We start from the raw sequence: 19,790 nt of genomic DNA, 5'->3' as shown, positions 1-19,790 counted from the left end.
CTGGTTTTAACCGTTAAAGCCCTATATGGCCTAGGACCCTCGTACCTATGGGACCGCCTCTCCTGGTATGTCCCACAGAGAAATTTACGGTCTGCAAATTAAAAACATCCTGAAGATCCCAGGCCACAGAGAGGTTAGGCTGGCCTCAACTAGAGCCAGGGCTTTCTCGGCTGTGGCTCCAATCTGGTGGAACGCTCTGTCACAAGAGACTAGGGCCCTGCAGGACCTGACATCTTTCCGCAGGGCCTGCAAGACAGAGCTGTTCCACCAGGCCTTTGATCAGGGCACAGCCTGACCCCCTCCTCTGGCAATCTGCACAGAATGTTGCTTAATGGTTGCCATTAATTTGATTTTAATTATTTTTATAATGAATGTTTTTAGAATGCTGGATTACTTTGATTGTTGTTAGCCGCCCTGAGCCCAGCTTTGGCAGGGGAGGGCGGGATATAAATAAAAATTTATTATTATTATTATTATTATTATTACTTCTGGGTTAGCAGAGTCTGTAACCTGAAGCGCCTATAACCTGAAGCATCTGTAACCCGAGGCACAACTGTACAACAAACACAAATGAAACAACAGAAGGGCATATTCCTTCTCATGAGCTAGGTTTGTTAAAGTGGAGTAAACGCTTTCAGAAAACATATCAACAGCTCATCAAAGCGCTTGGCATTGACTCTGTAGAATGATACCCACACTCATCTTCAGCCTTAGTCTTAATTAGATCCTGGATAGAGCTGGATGCCAAGATATACATTGTCCAAAACTCCCTGTTTGGGATTCTGTGCCTTCACTAATTTGTGTATTTTATCTGTGGGGGTGGGGGAGAGAGAGTTCTAAGAGCCGCATTATTCAAATAAATTGATAAAATAAAAATAACAAAGCAGAAGAACTGAACCACAGCAATGAATAATGAAGATGAAAGAAAACCAGAACAAAGAACCAAAGGGAATCACACACCCATTAAAACAACATCTAACAGGGTAAGCAAAAAGGTTTTCACCTGGTGCTGAAAAGGCAAACGTCCCTGGAGAGGGCATTTAGGAGATGAAACATCAGCACCAAAATGGACATGGACTGTGGGGCGAAGCAGGATACCGAGGGGGCAGCCACGCAAGTTATTCATGTGTCTGCCCACTTCATATAGAGTGATAGCAACTTGCTGAAACTAACAGGTCAGAGTCCAGTCAATGCCTAGATGGAAGCTATCCTGGGAACATTATATATGTTGCCTTATATTTCATCATGGACTAAATGTCCATCAACAGACCTATTGGATTTTCCAACAGAGATTTCCTCATCTCCTTCACCTTGTATGGCTCCTATGGGGAAGGTGTGCCACAGTTTGGATACCTTAGGATTTGAAGCCATCATAAATCAGCAAGATTGGCAACCTGTCTCTTTGGAGCCCAGATCTGTCCCACCATCCCCCCTCCCTCCCTTGGCCAAAATGCACATCCGATGTACAGTATACATGAAAAAAAATGATATAAATCGAAATACTTTGATTTGTGGTTGCAGCACATTGTAACCCAAGATCAAATGACTCCATTCTGTTATTAGTCTGTTTTAACTTTGTGAGGTCATTTTATGAACTGTGGTCAGGTGGAATGAGTTCCTTGCATTCCTTATGGCTAACTGGAGAAGAGAGCTGATAGTCCCACACTAGACAGATAGCTTATGGAAATCTGGCCACGGAAAAACTGACTAGTCTTGAAAAACCTGCAGGAGACATGTCTTGCTACATGATTACTCTTTAAAACTGCAATAGGTGTCTGCGGTTACAGAGCACAAGACTTCTGCAATTCTGCATTGTGAGGGAGCCAAGAAGTGAGCTTTTCCTGCATTTTCCAAGCCGAATGATATTTTGCTTCCTTTGAACTTTGCCAAAAGTTTATGGATGCCTTTTATCCTTGCTCTCCCTCCACCCCTGGCCTTCCAGGTCTGGGGAAGCAGCAAAAAAACTACCAAGCACGGCCCTTGGAAACTCTGGCTTCTTGGCGCTGAGAAATTTTTTGTCACTTAGATGATCTGACAGGACTTCAGAAGAAATGTAAGTTCAGAAGCATAATTATTATTTTTTTTCACGGGGTGGGGCTTGCTAAAAAATTATGATGACAAGTAGGATACATCCTCATTAACAAATGATATTTGGAAAGCTGAGTAAGAAACCAACCCCTTATTAGGCTTGCCAATTTGTATGGCGGTCTCTTGCCAGCTTAACAGCTGTGCCAATCAGAGGTTCAGCAGCTAAAAATGTCTATCTTTGCAAGGGAAAGCTTCACCTGTTGAATTTCCCCGGCGAATTTTTAACATTTGCGGGGGGTGATACCCCCACCACTACCTTCAAAAATTGCTGGGCAGAAATACTTTGGCCCAGCATGATTTTTTTAAAATTTCTATGGCCAGAGTGTAACACACAATGTGACCTTAATTCAGACTCCTAAATCCTTGTTGGATTAAATTGCTAATGAGCTCTGTAGGAAGACCCTGTGAACAACTGAGTAATGTTTTCCATGCCCCAAAGACCATGGCAAAGCATCCCTGAAGTCTCACATTTGCCCTCCATTGTATCATAAAATAAATAGATTTGCTGTCCTTGCAACTGATAAATGGGCCCGGGGGAGAAGGCTGTTAAAGAGGAGGACGTGTTGGTCCATTCTTAATGTGGAATGGAGAATATTTGTTTAGGAAAGGCCAAATACTCCTGCTGTAAATTTAACTTCTTGTTTTCCCTTTGATTTCACAGTTAAGACCAGCGCACACGGTCTTCTGAAAACGGCCCTCAGAAATCTGTGCAGAGGGAGGTCAGCAAAAAGGCAGTGGTTAAGTGTTTTCATTAGAGGGGATTCAAAACACACAGGGCGAGATAAGGGAGATTCATATGCTCAGTGGATTTCAAACAAGCACATGAGTCACCGGCCAGCCATTTGGTAAGCAAGTATCTTTCTCTTTCCCAGCAGTATGATAAAACTCTAAGGTGGGGGTGGGAAGTGATGCCTTGATGTTGGGAGGCCAAAAAAGATGTGTGTGTGAACCTAGAAAGTTCCCACTGAGCGGAGGGGGAGAAAGCCAGACAGCCATTTATTTCAACACACTGCTGGATTTACTTAAGTTTGTCATGCAGAATATCTAATATAGCTACTACTTGGATACTTAAAGAGAGAGGACACATTTCAGGGATGTTCACGAGGTGTGTTTTGACAGACATGCCCCTAGTCAATAACATGGAAATTGGATCAGGGGGGATGAAAGGTTAGCTTGCTGTTTGGCTGCCCAGATACTAAATATAGACGCTTGACCTGGAGTGACACACATCGTATCATAAATGGGCAAGACAACGTGAGCGTGTGTTGCTCTGACACAGCTAATTTTCAAGCTGTAGGTTATTTGCAGGTTGGAGAATTAAACTTCACTTTGGCGCTCAGAATACTTACAAAGCAAATATAACCAAAATCCCTAATGTGAAATAAGAGTAGTAGATTTGGCTCCAGTCTAGGGTAGATTGCTGTTTCCAAGCTGCTACCCTAATGAACAGGGATTTTGAATTTTGTGGGGAAGGGGTAGGGAATAGCATGTGAGTTGATCTTTACTTGGACAATGGCTGCCTTGCTTAAAAGAAAGACAGTAAAGAGTGGAGTGTAGACTGGAAAGATATAGTTTAAAATTCCTACTTGAACAAGAAGCTCACAAAATGACCTTGAACGTGCTACCTCTGGCTCTTGGACAAACCTACCACACACGTGGTTGTGACGATACAGAGGGGATGATGACACGAATGCTGGGTGGGTTCAGGATTCTGTGAACACTTCATTGCAGGATGGGCTGGGTCCCCACCAGTTTGAAGAAGGTCACTGGGGTGGCCATTCTGGGGTGGGGGGGATGCCCTGGGCCCAGAGGTTTATGCCAAATACCTCCAGATCACCTATATACTTTTCTTGGGCAAGATGACTGAGAGGAAGATGGTTCAGCTGCAGACGCTCTTTGAATTTCTTGATCCATTTCAACCTGGGTTGTGGCCCAGTTTTGAGACAGAATTTGCCTTGGTTGCCCACACGGATTACCTTCTTTGGGAGAATGACGAGGGGATTGTGACCTCATTAATCCTCCTAGATCCCTCTCTTTGAAAAATGAAATTGGGGAAAACCAAATAAGTTGCTGTCTCAGCTTTAGCAAGTTATACTGCATAAAGGAGGGGATAAAAAAAAGCAGACTACTGTGTGTTCAAAACCATGGAGGAATGGCAGGACAAATATTTACAGAAGATATACAGAAGTACATTTAGACAAATATGAACAAATGTACAGCATCATTAACATTAACACACCTCATTAAAGTTATGGGTGAAATCGTATTTTAACCCTTTTAATGGTCTCTATAATGCACAATTCTACTAATGGCAGTTGTTGGAAGTATGGGAAAGGCCAAGTGAATTTTATCCTCTGTTAGTAGGCCAGCCCAGAGGATATTCATGATGAGAACTCCTGTTCATGAAGCTGTGATCTGTCCACCTGCACTCCTCGGCAACGGTGGTCTCAAACGCATACACTGGTCTTAAATATGAAGTGAATGAAGCTTATGTTTTCTAGACAGACTGAAGCTGGTTTGTGAAAAAAATGTATCAAACACCAGCAGTGGCATAGCGTGGGTTGCCAGTGCCAGGAATGGGCAAGTGTGTGTTCCCTTGGTGGCCAGTGCAGCTGGGATAAATTCCACGAGGTACATGACTGCCCGTGCTGTTGTAGCTGGTGGCAATGACTGCACACCTTCTTGGCTTGGCTTGACCAGCCCAGAGGTGGGGTGTTTGGACATCCCTTCACTGGCCATGAGGAGAAGGAGGCACTGCCTCAACCCCAAAGGCCTGGTCCATGTGCAGCTTCCCTCCTTGTGGCTCCAGGAGGAAGCAGGAGTTCTGCCACATGGCCTCGATAAGGGAGCCTGTTTTGGGGGCATCTGGTTGTGTCCCTCTCAGAATTTTATGCTCAGGGTCACCACCCCTCTGAGCCCCCTGACACTACGCCACTGACCACCAGGATTTCTCAAGAAACTACAGGATTGATAGGGATCAGGGCTAACATGTACACGGCTTCAAAAACTAGTAAGGGGAGTTTACTGCATGTGGAGTAAGTTGTAATGCATGCACACCCTAAGTGGATGGACAGCCGAAGTAGAATGCCATCAACTTCTTTAAAACTGTAGCTTATGCACTTTTCATTTTATTTTTAAAGAGCCCCAATCCTTCCTCTCCATCTCTTTCCTTCCTGTCATGGAAACCACCAGAGATGCTTCTCTTTGATTATTCTTCATGGAACACTTGTAACATTTGCAAGTGTTTTGCTTGCATGTTGTTCCCATCATGTAAACTGACTATCTACATCAGTGCAAGCTGCTTCCATGAATGACAGGACACATGATCTGGAAATGTTCTGCTGGTATGGAGAAGCTCTATGTTGTTGGGAAACTGCCAGGGAGATATAGTCCATCATGGCCCCAAGCCGGCTGCCGGACTTCCATCGATCTCCCGTAGCCAGGCAGATCCAGCAGTTAGCGACACGAAGCCTCAGAAATAGATTGCCACATTCCAGGCTTGTGCACACTGTTCTTTATCAGCAGAAACCACAGCCAGAAAGCTTGCACCGAAGAAGAGCATAATTTACAGATTTTATTTAGCGTTGAACAGAACAAAGAGAAAACATGACCGTTCTGAGTCAGTGACTCCGACCGACTGAAATCGAAAGGAAACAGCAATCATAAACATCCTGTGACTAGGACATGCGCAGACTCTGTGACTCTCAAAGCCTGCTCTCTCTTAAGGTGGAACGGAAATATCCTAACATCCTCCCCCTTTCCGTGTAACCTGTAGTACCTGTGGTTCACTCAATTGCAACCTTTGTACATAAACCTTATGTTGTTCTCTGTTAACAACCTTAGACAACAGATCAGCAGGAATTTCATTTCCTGCCATGTAGGACACCCGAATCAGTCCTTTCTGAATACACTCTCTTGCACGATGTAGCTTAATCTGCAAGTACTTGGTTCTTTGCTTGCAACTCTCAGAGTTCAGCAAAGCCAAACACGATCTATTGTCTTGATACACTTGTATAGGACATTTCACAGAAACCCCGATGTCCTTAAACAGTTGCATCAACCATTCACAATCCATGAGTGAAAATGACAGAGCATTGAGTTCTGCTTCACAGGAACTTAGGCTCACTGTTGTTTGCTTCTTGCACAACCAGTCAAACAGGCAGTGGTTGTACATGTAGCATACTCCAGAAGTGCTTGTACCATCTGTGGTGTCACTTCCAAAACTTGCATCTGCAAAGATTTCAAGACCTCCAGTCTTCTGACTGGTGAACCTCAGCCTGTAGTGCATAGTCCCTTTCAAATAGCGGGCTATGCGCTTCAGAGCTTTCCAATCCTGAACCGTAGGATTGTTGGCATGTCTGCTAAGCAGATTACAGCTTACAGCTATGTCAGGTCTTGAACATCTGGCAATGAAATTCAGCTTGCCTAGAACGCATCTGTATAGCGTTGTGTCAGAAAACGCTTCAGCAGTACTGTCTACCTGGTAACCTGTCACCATCGGTGTGTCTGCTGGGTTTGCATCAACCAAATTCAACCTGGTTAATACATCAGCAATTTTCTGTGTTTGGTGTACCAGAAAATTACCTGCTTGGTCCTTCTCCACCTGCAGAGAAAGATAGTTGGATACCTCACCAAGATCCTTCATGTCAAAGTGCTCCTTCAGCTGAGCTAGGGTGCTTTGATAAAAAGCCTGATTCTTCCAAAACATCAGAAGATCATCAACAAAACATAAACAATACAGTTTGTTTTGCCCCTCCTCCTTGACAAACACACATGGATCAGCTTTGCCCTGGTGAAAACCTAGAGAAAGCAACGTTTCAGTGAGTTTTGTGTTCCAACACCTGGCACTCTGCTTGAGACCATATAAGGATTTCCGCAGTTTACAGACCATTCCCTTCTGTATCTCCATCCCATCTGGTGGAAGCATGAACAGCTCTTCGTTCAAAATCCCGTACAAAAAAGCTGTATTAATGTCGTGGTGGGAAACATGCAGTTTCTCCTCCGCAGCGATCTTGAGCATCAGCCGAATGCTCTCATATTTGACGGTGGGTGAGTAGGTCTCGTGGTAATCCTGTCCTGGTACCTGTGAAAAACCTCTGGCAACCAATCTGGCTTTGTGTCTGACAACCTTGCCATTCTGGTCTGTCTTGGCCTTGAAGACCCATTTGCTGCCAACCAGTCTCATACCTGGGACTACCGGTACCAGTTCCCAAGTTTGGTTCCTGTTCAAGGAATCAACTTCAGCCTTCATGGCATTAAGCCAAGGCTCAGCATCTTTAGAGGTCAACTCCTGAACCTCTTTGAAGCTTGAAGGTTCCCATACCTTCTCTGAGCTACTAAGAACAGCAGTTGCTGTTTTAGCAAACTCATCAGCATACCTCTTTGGAGGTCTGCCTTTGGTCGCCCTTTCAGACCTACGTACTAGACGCAAGTCTTCTGGACTCATCTCCTCTTTCTTAGGAGAAAAATGACCAATGGTGAACAGTGGTTCTTCCAGTTCATTGTCAGACGCATCAGATGGTCTGACTGAGGCCTTTGCACTCTTGTAGTCTGCTGTGTCATCACTCTCACTGACATCAGCAGCAGCGCCGCCCACTGAACTGGAATCCGAACTCTGATCATCATCACCATCATCATCCTCATCATCATCATCCTCAGCAGCTTCCTCAGCTTTAGCTGCTTGCTTGACATCACCTTCATCCTCCTCTGGGTAACTCTGGAAAATTCCCACATTTTCCCCCCACTTAGGATTGTACTCAACACTCCTTGTGAACTTAATGGATTTAGAGTCAGTCATCCATACCCTGTATGCACCTTTTTCGTACCCCATGAACAAACCATGTGCCCCACGCTTCCCAAGCTTGTTGGTTTGTGGGGTGCGTACCCACATGTCAGAACCAAATATTCTCATGTGTTTGGTGTTGGGTTTCTTGCCAAACATTTTCTCATAGGGGGTACAACCAATGGGTGATGACAATCTGCGATTAACGGAGTAAACCAGATTCCCTAAAGCCTCCCCCCAAAACTTATCAGGGAGATTGGCATCATGCAACAAGGTTTTCATTCCTTGCAGCAATGTTTGATTTGCTCTCTCCGCAAGCCCATTCATCCATGGCGATCTGGGGGTTGACATGTCATGCTGGATTCCCTTCTCAGTCAGGAAAGCTTCAAACTGCTGAGAAGTGAATTCCCCGCCCCGATCGGTAAAAAGACAGGAAATACGTTTACCGTGAGCATTCTCCAACCAAGCACAGAATGCCTTAAACTTCGGAAACGCTTGCGATTTCTGTTCGAGCAAAAACACATGAATGTACCTAGAAAAAGAATCAATTAGAACCATGAAGAACCTTGCTCCTCCTAAAGAGGGCGTAAGTGGCCCAACCAGGTCTGCGTGCACTAGCTGGTAGGGCTTGGAAGCCTGCCTGCTAGACACTTTGCCTTTTGGAGCAACCTTCACCTTGTTCTCTGCACAAGATACACATTTCATGTGAAATTTACAGGGTTTGATGTTCAAACCTTCAACCACCTCTGGCATCTTGGCCAGTGCCTTCCAAGAGAGGTGACCAAACCTTCGATGCGCTTCATGAATGCAACCTGCATGAAGAACTTTGTTAGTTTGTGCAACACAACAAGAATTAGCATTAGATACAACAGCAGCGTCCTCATAAGTTATATGGAACAAACCATCCATAAACTTTGCATGCAAATAGTCCTCTTTGCCTTTACTGATGACACAGACGCTCCTCTTGAAGGAAATCTGAAAACCACGTCCAGTAAGCTGCGGGACGCTCAACAAATTGCTTGCAGCTCCAGGAACATACAGAACATTACTGATGGTTGTATGCAAACTTGCAAGTTTCACAGTCCCTTCTCCTGCAATTTGCAACGTCCTTCCATCAGCCAGGTGGATCTCTCCTTCCTGAGGCTTGAAGGAGATAAAGAGGTGCCGATCCTTCGAGATGTGGCGGGTACAGCCTGAATCAACAACAAAGCTGCCTTTGGCTGTTGGAGCAGTCTTCACAGCAAGCAAACCCTTGTTTTCCACTGGCTTGGGCTTTTGCAGCTTGCCCCCCTGCTGCTCCTGGCCAGCAGACGTGCCTTTAGCCTTTGGTGAAGCTGTGCCAGCAGACATAGCCTTGTCTTCCACTGGCGTGGGCTTTTGCAGCTTGCCCCCCTGCTTCTGGTCAGCAGACGTGCCTTTAGCCTTTGGTGAAGCTGTGCCAGCAAACATAGCCTTGTCTTCCACTGGCGTGGGCTTTTGCAGCTTGCCCCCCTGCTTCTGGTCAGCAGACGTGCCTTTAGCCTTTGGTGAAGCAGTGCCAGCTAACATAGCTTTGTTTTTCCCTGGCGCGGGCTCTTCACCCTCCCTTCGCTCCTGGCCATCTGCAGACGCCTGTTTACCTTTGCCTTTCCGGCCTCTGCAAAGGCGATGACCTTGGTTCTCACGAGAAACAGAGCTCTCAGCTGCCGACTCCTTGGCTCCCTCTGGAGGCTGGAATGCTGCCTGGGATGACATCACAGTCTGCTCCCCCTGCAGCTTGCAACCGGTGCCCTCAGCATCCCTGCATACACTCGCATTCTGGGAAACAGCTTGGACCTCCGATGCAGTCAAACTCTGGGCTGGGACAACTGAGTTGTGAGCTTTCATCAAAGCATACCACATTCCACGTGCAGTGGTGTTGCCAGCCAGCGTCTTAATTTCCTCAAGAGATACGGATAAGACTATTACGTCAATCGCCTTCGAATCATCGGCTTTCCATCTCTCTGTCAGAGGAACTGGGGGGGCCTCACTCACGGTATGCCACACCCTAAACTGACGCAGCAAACTCTCACACCATTTTGCCCAGGTTTCATAATTCTGCCCATTTAGCTTCGGTGGACACGGAGCTACTTCTGAGGATTGTAAAAGATCCATCTCAGGTCTTTACGTGAGCCCAAGTCTTTATGCCTTCAAAGACTTATTATCTCGGCAGCCCATTAATCACGATGCCTTTTGGCTCGGCTCCCAGGCCAATTAAGCCTTGCCGGAGTTCAAAGGCTCCGTCCGAGGTAAACAGAAAAGCCTCTGCTTTCGCTTTTCACATACCTCTCAAACGCAGTCTGTTGCAGCTTTTACTCTCCTGTAGGTGCTGTGAATCTGGGCCCGAAACCTTGTTGTTGGGAAACTGCCAGGGAGATATAGTCCATCATGGCCCCAAGCCGGCTGCCGGACTTCCATCGATCTCCCGTAGCCAGGCAGATCCAGCAGTTAGCGACACGAAGCCTCAGAAATAGATTGCCACATTCCAGGCTTGTGCACACTGTTCTTTATCAGCAGAAACCACAGCCAGAAAGCTTGCACCGAAGAAGAGCATAATTTACAGATTTTATTTAGCGTTGAACAGAACAAAGAGAAAACATGACCGTTCTGAGTCAGTGACTCCGACCGACTGAAATCGAAAGGAAACAGCAATCATAAACATCCTGTGACTAGGACATGCGCAGACTCTGTGACTCTCAAAGCCTGCTCTCTCTTAAGGTGGAACGGAAATATCCTAACATATGTGGTTAGAACAATGTACAAGAGAAGCAAAAGAGGAGGCATGTTAGACAATTACCATAGGACTGGGGTAACATTTTGGGTCAAAGCTCAGCATAAACAGTTTTTCACAGAGGCTTAAATCCTGTGGTGTGGAGCATCTTCATTGTACTTGGTGGTACCGGTTGGTGGACTGTTAGAGCTATTTCCTTCATGGGCTTGCAAGAAGCATGTGGTTGGTCACAGGGGAAAACAGGACAATTTATATACACTTCCCTGAGAGGAAGCCCAGTGGAACCAAGTAGAACTTACTCCCTAATACAGTGGTACCTTGGGTTACAAACACCTCGGGTTACAAACACTTCGGATTACAGACTCCGCTAACCCGGAAGTAGTACCTCAGGTTAAGAACTTTACCTCAGGATGAGAACAGAAATCGTGCGGCGGCGGCTGCAGAGATGGCAGCAGCGGGAGGCCCCATTAGCTAAAGTGGTACCTCAGGTTAAGAACGGTTTCAGGTTAAGATGTGGGGAAGTCCAGTTGGAATGGTAAAAATATTCTGGAAAGTTGGTTTTTATGTATTTCTTTTTCTCTTTGTTCTTTTCTTTTTTCTTTATTCTGTAAATTTCTGACTGTTTGAAAGAAAATTTAATAAAACATTTTATAAAAAAAAAAAAGAACGGTTTCAGGTTAAGAACAGACCTCCAGAACGAATTGACTTCGTAGCCAGAGGTAGCACTGTACAGATGTTATTAAGCAGGTATATATGCTGTCAGTGGACTCTGTGAGACTGATTCAACAGAGCTCTTACATTCTGTGCTCTTAGCACAGGCGGAAGAGAGACGTTCCTCTGGTCAAGTGCTTGGGCAAGGCGGGTCTGTCCACAAAAGGGATTACCCAAGATTGCACAGGAGACTTGATGAGAAGGAGCTGTCAGGAAGAAATGTTTTTTTCTCTTCTGCAGGGTTGAGCTGTAACTTGGAAAGGTTATTTTTCTTCTGCATTTCCCCCCCTAATAATGCCTTGCAAGATTACATCTCTCTCCCAGCGGTCAGATGTACACGATGTCTGTGTGACCCTCCAGCTTATGAATAAAACCCATTTCCCCTCCTTAGTCTTCCCTGTCTTCTTCCTCTCACAAAACAATGGCACAATGTCAGGCTTAACCCATAACATCTGTAACTGGCTCAGCAAAGGCATCAACAAGACTGAAACTGCGAGAAGAGAGAATAATCCTTGGGCACCTTTCTTGTCCTTTTACTCTTTCAAGAGTCATGCAAACGGCCTCTTGACAAAAAAGGTCTCTAGAATTTATATATCTATTATGATATCTATATTGAAATGAAACAAAACCCTCTTTTGATCACTGCTGGACTCTTATTCCTGCCCCTGCAAAACCTATTCAATACTAAATTTTATTCAGGTTCCTTCATAAAATGTTGAATTGTCTTGGGAAGCTAATAAAGGCACAATGACGTCAAAATGAAACATAAAAGGCAGATGTTTCTTGTTACACTTATTTACCCACAGCCACTTTTCCTTGTTTTTAGACAGTGCAGGAGATTATTAAATGGGCCATGCTAACTTGCTAATTATTGTTTCCACCATCGTCCCTGCCAAAGGTTTTATAATAGACAAAGCTTTCTTCGACAATGTATGCATTATTAAATTCATTCCTTTTGTTTCTGTTAATGAAATTTAATTTATATAGATCCACAACACAGATGGTATCATTAGATGGCTAGCTGACTTAGAAAGATCAGTCAGATGCATCTAAGATTAGATCATTTCTTAGATTATATTGTGAACTTGCCAAAGGACCTGCGTTACGCAAGTATTGATTATCAAATTTAGGTTTGTCCACATCACCTTATTGTTAATGGGATGCTATGCAATCACGTATCCAATTTGTCTAGATTTCTTTGATATTTCTGTTGCAGAAATGAGATAGTTGCTTGAAGGAGTTGAGGAGATCAGTAGATTCAATAGCTGGCCTTCTTAGAGGCTAGGAAATACCTGGACAGGGGCAAAAGGACCTCCTCCTGCCCCACTAAGCTGAGGATGTTGTAAATCAGGCATCTATGTAAAGAAAACAAGAGAAAGACTGCAATTTGGGATAGGCAGGGAAAGACACAGGAGCTGAGTTAGGGCTCTGTAAGTATCTTACAGTGATGCCCACTGGGAAGGGAAGGGAGGCCAACAGTAGGTGGAAAGGCAGAGTCAATGACAGGATTGTAAGTAAAGTACTGACTGGTTGTAAGTAAAACTGCAGGCAGGTGAGGGCTGGCTCAGGACAGATTGAGATGGGTAAGATATTGGCCCACCTGCCCTAAAGGACCAGCCTTCACTGCTTGGGGTGCTTCTTGTCCATTGTGGAAGCACTGTACTTCAGTCTGCTGGGGTATTTAAACGGTGCCCCCACCCCCATTCACCCTGTATATGTGTAAATATCTGCAAACACTTCAAAATGCCTAAAGGCTCCAGGGACCTCCTTCTAAAGGACACCAAACCTGGGGAAGCACTGCATCCCTGGAACTTCTATGACTTGAAGAAGTGGGTGAACAAAAGAATAGGAGGCAGCCCAGTGCAGAACAGATGAGGCTGATCTCACCATCCACCCTTCACCCTGAGTATGTACGCAGAGCTGGCCCAAGGCGTTTTGCTGCCTGAGGTAAAGGGCATCAGAAGCTGATGGGGTTGGCAGTTGACTCTTATACCAATACTGTCAGTGGCATAGTTTCGCCCTCTGGGAAGCTGGTAAGCAGTGAGGGCACAGAACGGGCTGTGTGGCACTCGCAGGTCTGTCTTCCAACAGAATGGTATGGCCAGGGACACAGGAGAAAGGGCTGTCTCTGGTGCCGCCTCCTCCCAACTGCTGCCTGAGGTGCTTACCTTACTCTGCCTCATGTTAGGGCTGGCCTTATACAACAACAACAACAACAACAACAATTTATTATTTCTACCCCACCCATCGGGCTGAGTTTCCGCAGCCACTCTAGTCAGCTTTCAACAGAACATTAAAAACATAATAAAACTTCAAACATTAAAAACTTCCCTAAACAGGGCTGCCTTCAGATGTCTTCTAAAAGTCAGATAGTTGTTTATTTCTTGACATCTGATGGGAAGGCGATCCACAGAGTGGGTGCCACTACTGAGAAGCCCCTCTCCCTGGTTTCCTGTAACCTCACTTCTCGCAGGAAGGGAACCACCAGATAGCCCTCAGAGCTGGACCTCAGTGTCTGGGCTGAACGATGGGGGTGGAGACGCTCCTTTAGGTATACTGGGCCAAGGCTGTTTAGGGCTTTAAACCCAACACTTTGAATTGTGCTCGGAAACGTACTGGGAGCCAATGTAGCTCTTTCAGGACCGGTGTTATATGGTATACACATCTACACTGTCCTGGCCTTGCTCCCTCCACCATCCTCTTGCCCCACCCCCCAAAAAAGATATTAATTGTATGCAACGCATTATTAAAAACAAAACTAACTAGCTAACAAAGAAACAAAAGTTACTGAACTGCAGCAATAGAAGTCGTGTTTTTTTATTTTAAGAAATGCTTGGTCTTTCTGTCAACTTAAAAGCCTGCCATTTGCAGAGCTCCAGAATACAATTCATAAACCCTGCTAAGTGGCAGAATGGGCTTTACTGTATAGCTGTCGAGTCCACCCCCCCCCCCTTTTTCTTTACTCCTTTCCTCCCTAACATAATACATTTTTTTCCAACTCAGCAAGTTTTATTCCCTGCTGGCTGCTTTTGGCCTGCTATTATATTGCACCAATAACATGCCCACATGACACTGTAGTATCTTTTTACAGTATAATTGCATGTACATATTTTCATTCGTAGCCCGGAGCTTCATTTAAGGGCGCATGGTAAGAATCTGTGCTCCACCAGACACAGAACAAAATAATCAATAATTCCAGACAAATCTGTTTTTATAGCCATTTCTATAATAAAACAATATAAAGTTACAGCGTATAAGGAGACATATTAATGTGACTTTCCATATGTAGTGTAGCTTTTAGGTCTCTTAAACCTTCAAGTTAATAATGCCTAAGGATCCCACTGTGAGTTCAACTACACTTTTAAAGGCATGCATGCCTTAAAGCGTGCTTTAATAGTAATATATTGCTCTGCACACAGTCAAAGAAGCAATAGGCTGGATGTCACTAGGCTTCTTTATGATGAATACATGTAGAATATATATTGAGGACAGGATCCAATGGACTGTAGCCAGAGCTTCTGCATGAATTGGGATCTGGGAGGCCGGTCCCAACCTCTGACATCCTGTACACCCCCCACCCAATATATTCAAAGGAGAAGATTCTGCAGATTTGTGTTTGATGCAGAACAAGAAGCTGAGGAGATGTATCATATATTTTTCAGATGACTAGGGAAGAGGCCATAGAGCGCATGCTTCATGTGGAAGGTCCCATATTCCATACTGGCATCTTCATTTAAAAAGATTACATGGAAGGTTATGTGAAAGGCTTGGCTGAAACCAAATGCAACCTGGTGGGCTCATGATGCCTCTGCAGTCCCCAATATCTGCTGGTTGCTTCCTGGCAGGCAACCTGGTGCAGGCAGGCAGCGGTAGACAGCAGCAGTGCCATCATGGGCAAGCCACCTGCCATTTTACTTTCGTTTACTTCATTTAAGAGATCTGAAGTCCACCCTTCACCCAAGGGCATGAGGGTGGCAACACTTCCTGCAGTGCCCCAACATCAGGGCCGGCCCACCTATGAGGCAAGGTGAGTTGACCTCCTCAGGCGGCAGGATCCACAGGGGCAGCAGGTCTGGCCTCCAAGGAATGCGTCACCTGGTGCCACTGCCATAGTGGTAGCAAAAGCTGCAGCACACTCCTTGGGCAGCCTCCGCCTCCCCATGCCGTCTCTGCAGTGTCTTGGAGAATAGGAGGCCTTGCTGGTCTCCCCCAACCCTTGTTTCTGTATCCCCCACCTGTTCCTGATGTAGATCTTCACTTATCCCATCTTCCCAGGTGGGGCTGGGGTGGGGAGCGCCATTTTGCAGTGCCAAAATGTATTGGGCTGGCCCTGCCCGATATAACATCGTTCTAGGTGTTGTCAGCAACTTAAAAGGGCAGAGCAATTAAAACTCATAATAGAAGCAGAAATCCATTTCAAAATGCCCACTCCAACAGGGAAGTCATTGGTTCTACGGGAAGGGAGCCTGTTTAATATCAGCCAGGAAGGAAACTTGAGATTCCCTGCCTACTGTATTATGGCTGTTCCCACTGGGACTAATAGCAGCTTTAGCAAAGGAGGGGCAAATTTGGATCAGAAATGCACCCTGGGAGGAAACTCAGCTTTACTGCTCCAATCCAAATCTGATTGCAGATCCTTTTCTTGCATCGCATCTGCTCTGAGAGGCCCACGCAAATAATTTCTTATCTTCCTCTTTTTCACACTTGAAGGGAGCTTCAGATCTGTGACCTGCTGATATGAGGTTGCCCCACATGCTTGGAAAAAGGGAATGCTTTGTTGTTATTGGGCCTTCAGTACTGGAATACCCAAAGTGTGAAGTAGTTTGCTTTTTTATCAGTGAGATAACTGGTGATATTTTAGGTTGCCAATTAGCAGATTACCAATTTCAATTCAGTGGAGGCAGCTCATGGGAATTGCCTCATGTTATGAACCTTGGAAGCTGAATTGCCTTATCGCACTCATTGCAGTGGCAGGTTCTAATAGGCCTATAAATATAATCTCCTGATACCTTGATGGCGAACTTTTCCTTAATTCCTATTTGGTGTGAGACTTCTTCTTTTTTGACACAACCTTTCCTTCATCAGTAGTCTAATTTTGGGATCCTAATCTACACGTACTGTACTATGAAAGGTGGGCTTTGTGGCATGTCACACAGAGCAGTGTAAAGACTCCCTGGCTATAGATCCTGACCAATATCCACTGTTCTTGAGCATGACTCCCCCTAGTGAAAACACAAAGCTTTGCATTACCCAAGTGTAATGTTCAAACTCCCCAAACCAACACCATGCCAAATTATTATTTTAAATCAGGCTTCCTCAACCTTGGCCCTCCAGATGTTTTTGGCCTACAACTCCCATGGTCCCTAGCTAGCAGGACCAGTGGTCAGGGATGATGGGAATTGTAGTCTCAAAACATCTGGAGGTTGCAGAGGAGGTTGCAGAAGCTTGTTTTAAATCATAGCCTTGTTAATGAGTTCATTCTTTAAAAAACTTGTCCAAGAAATGCAAACGTCTGCACAACTGATGCTGTGGTTTGGGTTGTCCAATAGGTAATCGAGGTAGGAGATATCTCAAGATCTCTTTACCTTGCCCTTTGACTACTGAAAGAGATACTTTTAGGACTCCGTCCCAGTGCTTTTCTTCTAGAAAAAAAAAGTGCCGGTACTGTGTACCCTTGACTACCCCCAGAAACAAAGCAATGTCCCCATTAGCTTGACTGCAATTGTTTTAATGTATTTAATCCTCACTTTAAGGCAATGACCTAAGTTCTTAGGTGCCCTATCTATAATACTTCATTGCAAACAATAAGCAGACCAGACATTTTGCATGAAGCAGTGTATTCCCGGATGAGAAAATGTGCAACCTGCACTATAGGAATCAAAGGCAGAACACTTAATAATACAAAACAATTAGATACTTTGCCCTGGGATGGAAGATGTATACATCCTTTGCAGAAGTATCCCAAGGCCTATGGAGTTGTATGAAATACTTTTGAGTAGCCAGACATTTTAACAATTGCTCTGTACTGCTTCTAAAGGTCTTTCATATTACTGTTCACCAAAACAATGTTCTGTGAGAGGACATTATATAAAGTGTGTGTGTGTTTCAAAATTAAAATTCCACCTTCAAAAAAAGGTAGGGAAACGGCATGTGGAAATCTCACAGAAATGCCAGTGGTTCCAGCAGATCTGGAACTGTAGTTTTCTTTCCTGTGGTTGGTTTGTCTCAGAATCCTCCCGGCCGGAATTTTGCCTGAGGTGGCCGGTGGGGTGGGGTGGGGGTGGGGGAGTGTGAATGTCACCACCTCCACAGACCTCACATGTTCTGTTGTAAAGTGACACTTCTCAAAGTGTTTCATAACTTGTGTGCTGCTTCCATTTGGGCTCTCGCACACATTTGACTTCTCTCCCCACCCCCCGCTTCCTTTCAATTTTTAATCGGGGCAGTCATATGTTGTTAGCTGCTTTATCTCAAGGGCAGCAAGCTGGCTCAGGATGGAAGGAAGGAGGGATGGAAGGGAGGCGAGGTGACTAGACTGGATGGTGGGCCTTGTCCATAATAATAATAATAATAACAATAGTATTAGTAGTAATAAAAATAATAATCAGCCCCAAGAAGTCAAGGAGGGCTTCCTACGGTTGCAAAGCGGGATGCTGTTCCAAACAACAGACATTGGCTTTGCAGCGTTCAAGCAATCTGAGAAATACATAAAGTATTGTTATGAGTTTGAAGTGTTAAGCTATGTGCCAGACCCCTCTAGTCCCTGGATCCAACAAGTGTTAGAATTTAATCAAGGCTTTTAATTCTTGGAATAGCCTGACTAGCCTCCTGCAGAGGTGATAGCCTGGGTGAGGGGGAATTAATGGGCTCAGTGTAAGATGGCAAATGGGTGGGACCATCTCCCTCAACAAGATCCTTTTGAGTATTAATGCTGTGAACCCCTCCATCTTAGGCTCAGGTTGTAAAAAGGTAAAGGTACCCCTGCCCGTACGGGCCAGTCTTGACAGACTCTAGGGTTGTGCGCTCATCTCACTCTATAGGCCGGGGGCCAGCGCTGTCCGCAGACACTTCCGGGTCACGTGGCCAGCGTGACAAGCTGCATCTGGTGAGCCAGCGCAGCACATGGAACCACCGTTTACCTTCCCGCTGGTAAGCGGTCCCTATTTATCTACTTGCACCCGGGGGTGCTTTCGAACTGCTAGGTGGGCAGGCGCTGGGACCGAGCAACGGGAGCGCACCCTGCCGCGGGGATTCGAACCGCCGACCTTTCAATCGGCAAGTCCTAGGCGCTGAGGCTTTTACCCACAGCGCCACCCGCGTCCCTAGGCTCAGGTTGTATATATGTATAAATAAACCATATGTCATAAAGACACCACAGTCTCCGTTGTGCCTCATTCCCAAAAGGAAACACGAACCCTGGATAACATGCCTGGAACCCCCTGGAATCTCTCATGACTCAGAGATTGGATGGTGGGTAACAGCACTGTATGTAAATTATGTATCCCTTCTAAAAAAAACACCCTCATTTAAGATTTAGAGCTGTGCGAAACATCCACAGACAGAAAGCTGGCTGCAGGAGACCTAGGATATATATGTATGCAATTTGTATAAGATGGTTAGACTAATACTCTTATGCCAACCATAAAAGAAAATAAAAAATACATTCAGTGGCAAAGTGAATTATTTGCCCCAGTTCAAAACCCCAGTTCAATCCAGACAGAGCAAAAGAGTTGTAATTCTAGAGGACTGGGTTCATGACAAGTCAAAGGTGAACGAATCTTATGGAACAAATGAGCAACTGTGTGTGCTCATTGCTTGAAAAGCTGATAATATGTAAATGTCCTGATTTTCCAGACAAGAAACCGAGGTTAATAGCTAATGCTGTTTTCCAAGGCATCCAATGAGTTACAATTTAAGAGAGGGTCAAGAAGATTTTCTAGCCTGTATCTGCTCCAGCAGTTAGTTGCGGTATGTGCAGCATATTCCTGAATTCATTTACTATGGAGTACCGTATTTTTCGCCCCATAGGATGCACCGCCCCATAAGACACACCTAGTTTTTTTTTGGGGGGGGGGGGAATAAAGGGGAAAAAATTATTCCCCCCCCCCAGGCGTGGGGCTGGCACCCCAGCCCCCAGAACAGGCTGCTACCTGCAAGCCTTGCGAGCCCGGCGGGACCTCCCGCCGGGCGTGCGAGGCTTGCGGACACCTGCCTGAAGCACGGGGCGTCCTCCGGAGGGCGCTCTGTGCTCCGGGCTGCAGGCTGCTGCCCGCAAGCCTTGCAAGCCCGCGGGAACTCCCCCGGGCTTGCAAGGCTTGCGGATAGCTTCCTGAAGCCTGGAGAGCAAGAGGGGTTGGTGCGCACTGATGCCTCTTGCTCTCCAGGCTTCAGCGAAAGCCTGCATTCGCCCCATAGGACGCACACACATTTCCCCTTCATTTTTGGAGGGGAAAAAGTGCG

The 19,790-nt window shown here is 45.5% G+C and overlaps 1 long non-coding RNA gene across 1 annotated transcript in view; it reads left to right on the top strand.

Annotated features, from left to right (window-relative positions):
• Positions 1-1,625: 1,625 nt before the first annotated feature.
• Positions 1,626-19,790, top strand: part of LOC144326723 (uncharacterized) — a 41,384-nt gene continuing 23,219 nt past the window's right edge. The window contains exons 1-2 of the long non-coding RNA XR_013391700.1: positions 1,626-2,053; positions 2,750-2,933. This is a non-coding gene — a long non-coding RNA (uncharacterized LOC144326723). The remainder of the gene's footprint in view (positions 2,054-2,749; positions 2,934-19,790) is intronic.

The sequence above is a fragment of the Podarcis muralis genome, chromosome 2 (assembly GCF_964188315.1).
Source record: "Podarcis muralis chromosome 2, rPodMur119.hap1.1, whole genome shotgun sequence".
NCBI classification, from domain to species: Eukaryota; Metazoa; Chordata; class Lepidosauria; order Squamata; family Lacertidae; genus Podarcis; species Podarcis muralis.
Note: the sequence above shows the minus strand (reverse complement) of the source record. Positions and strands in the feature narration are given on the sequence as shown.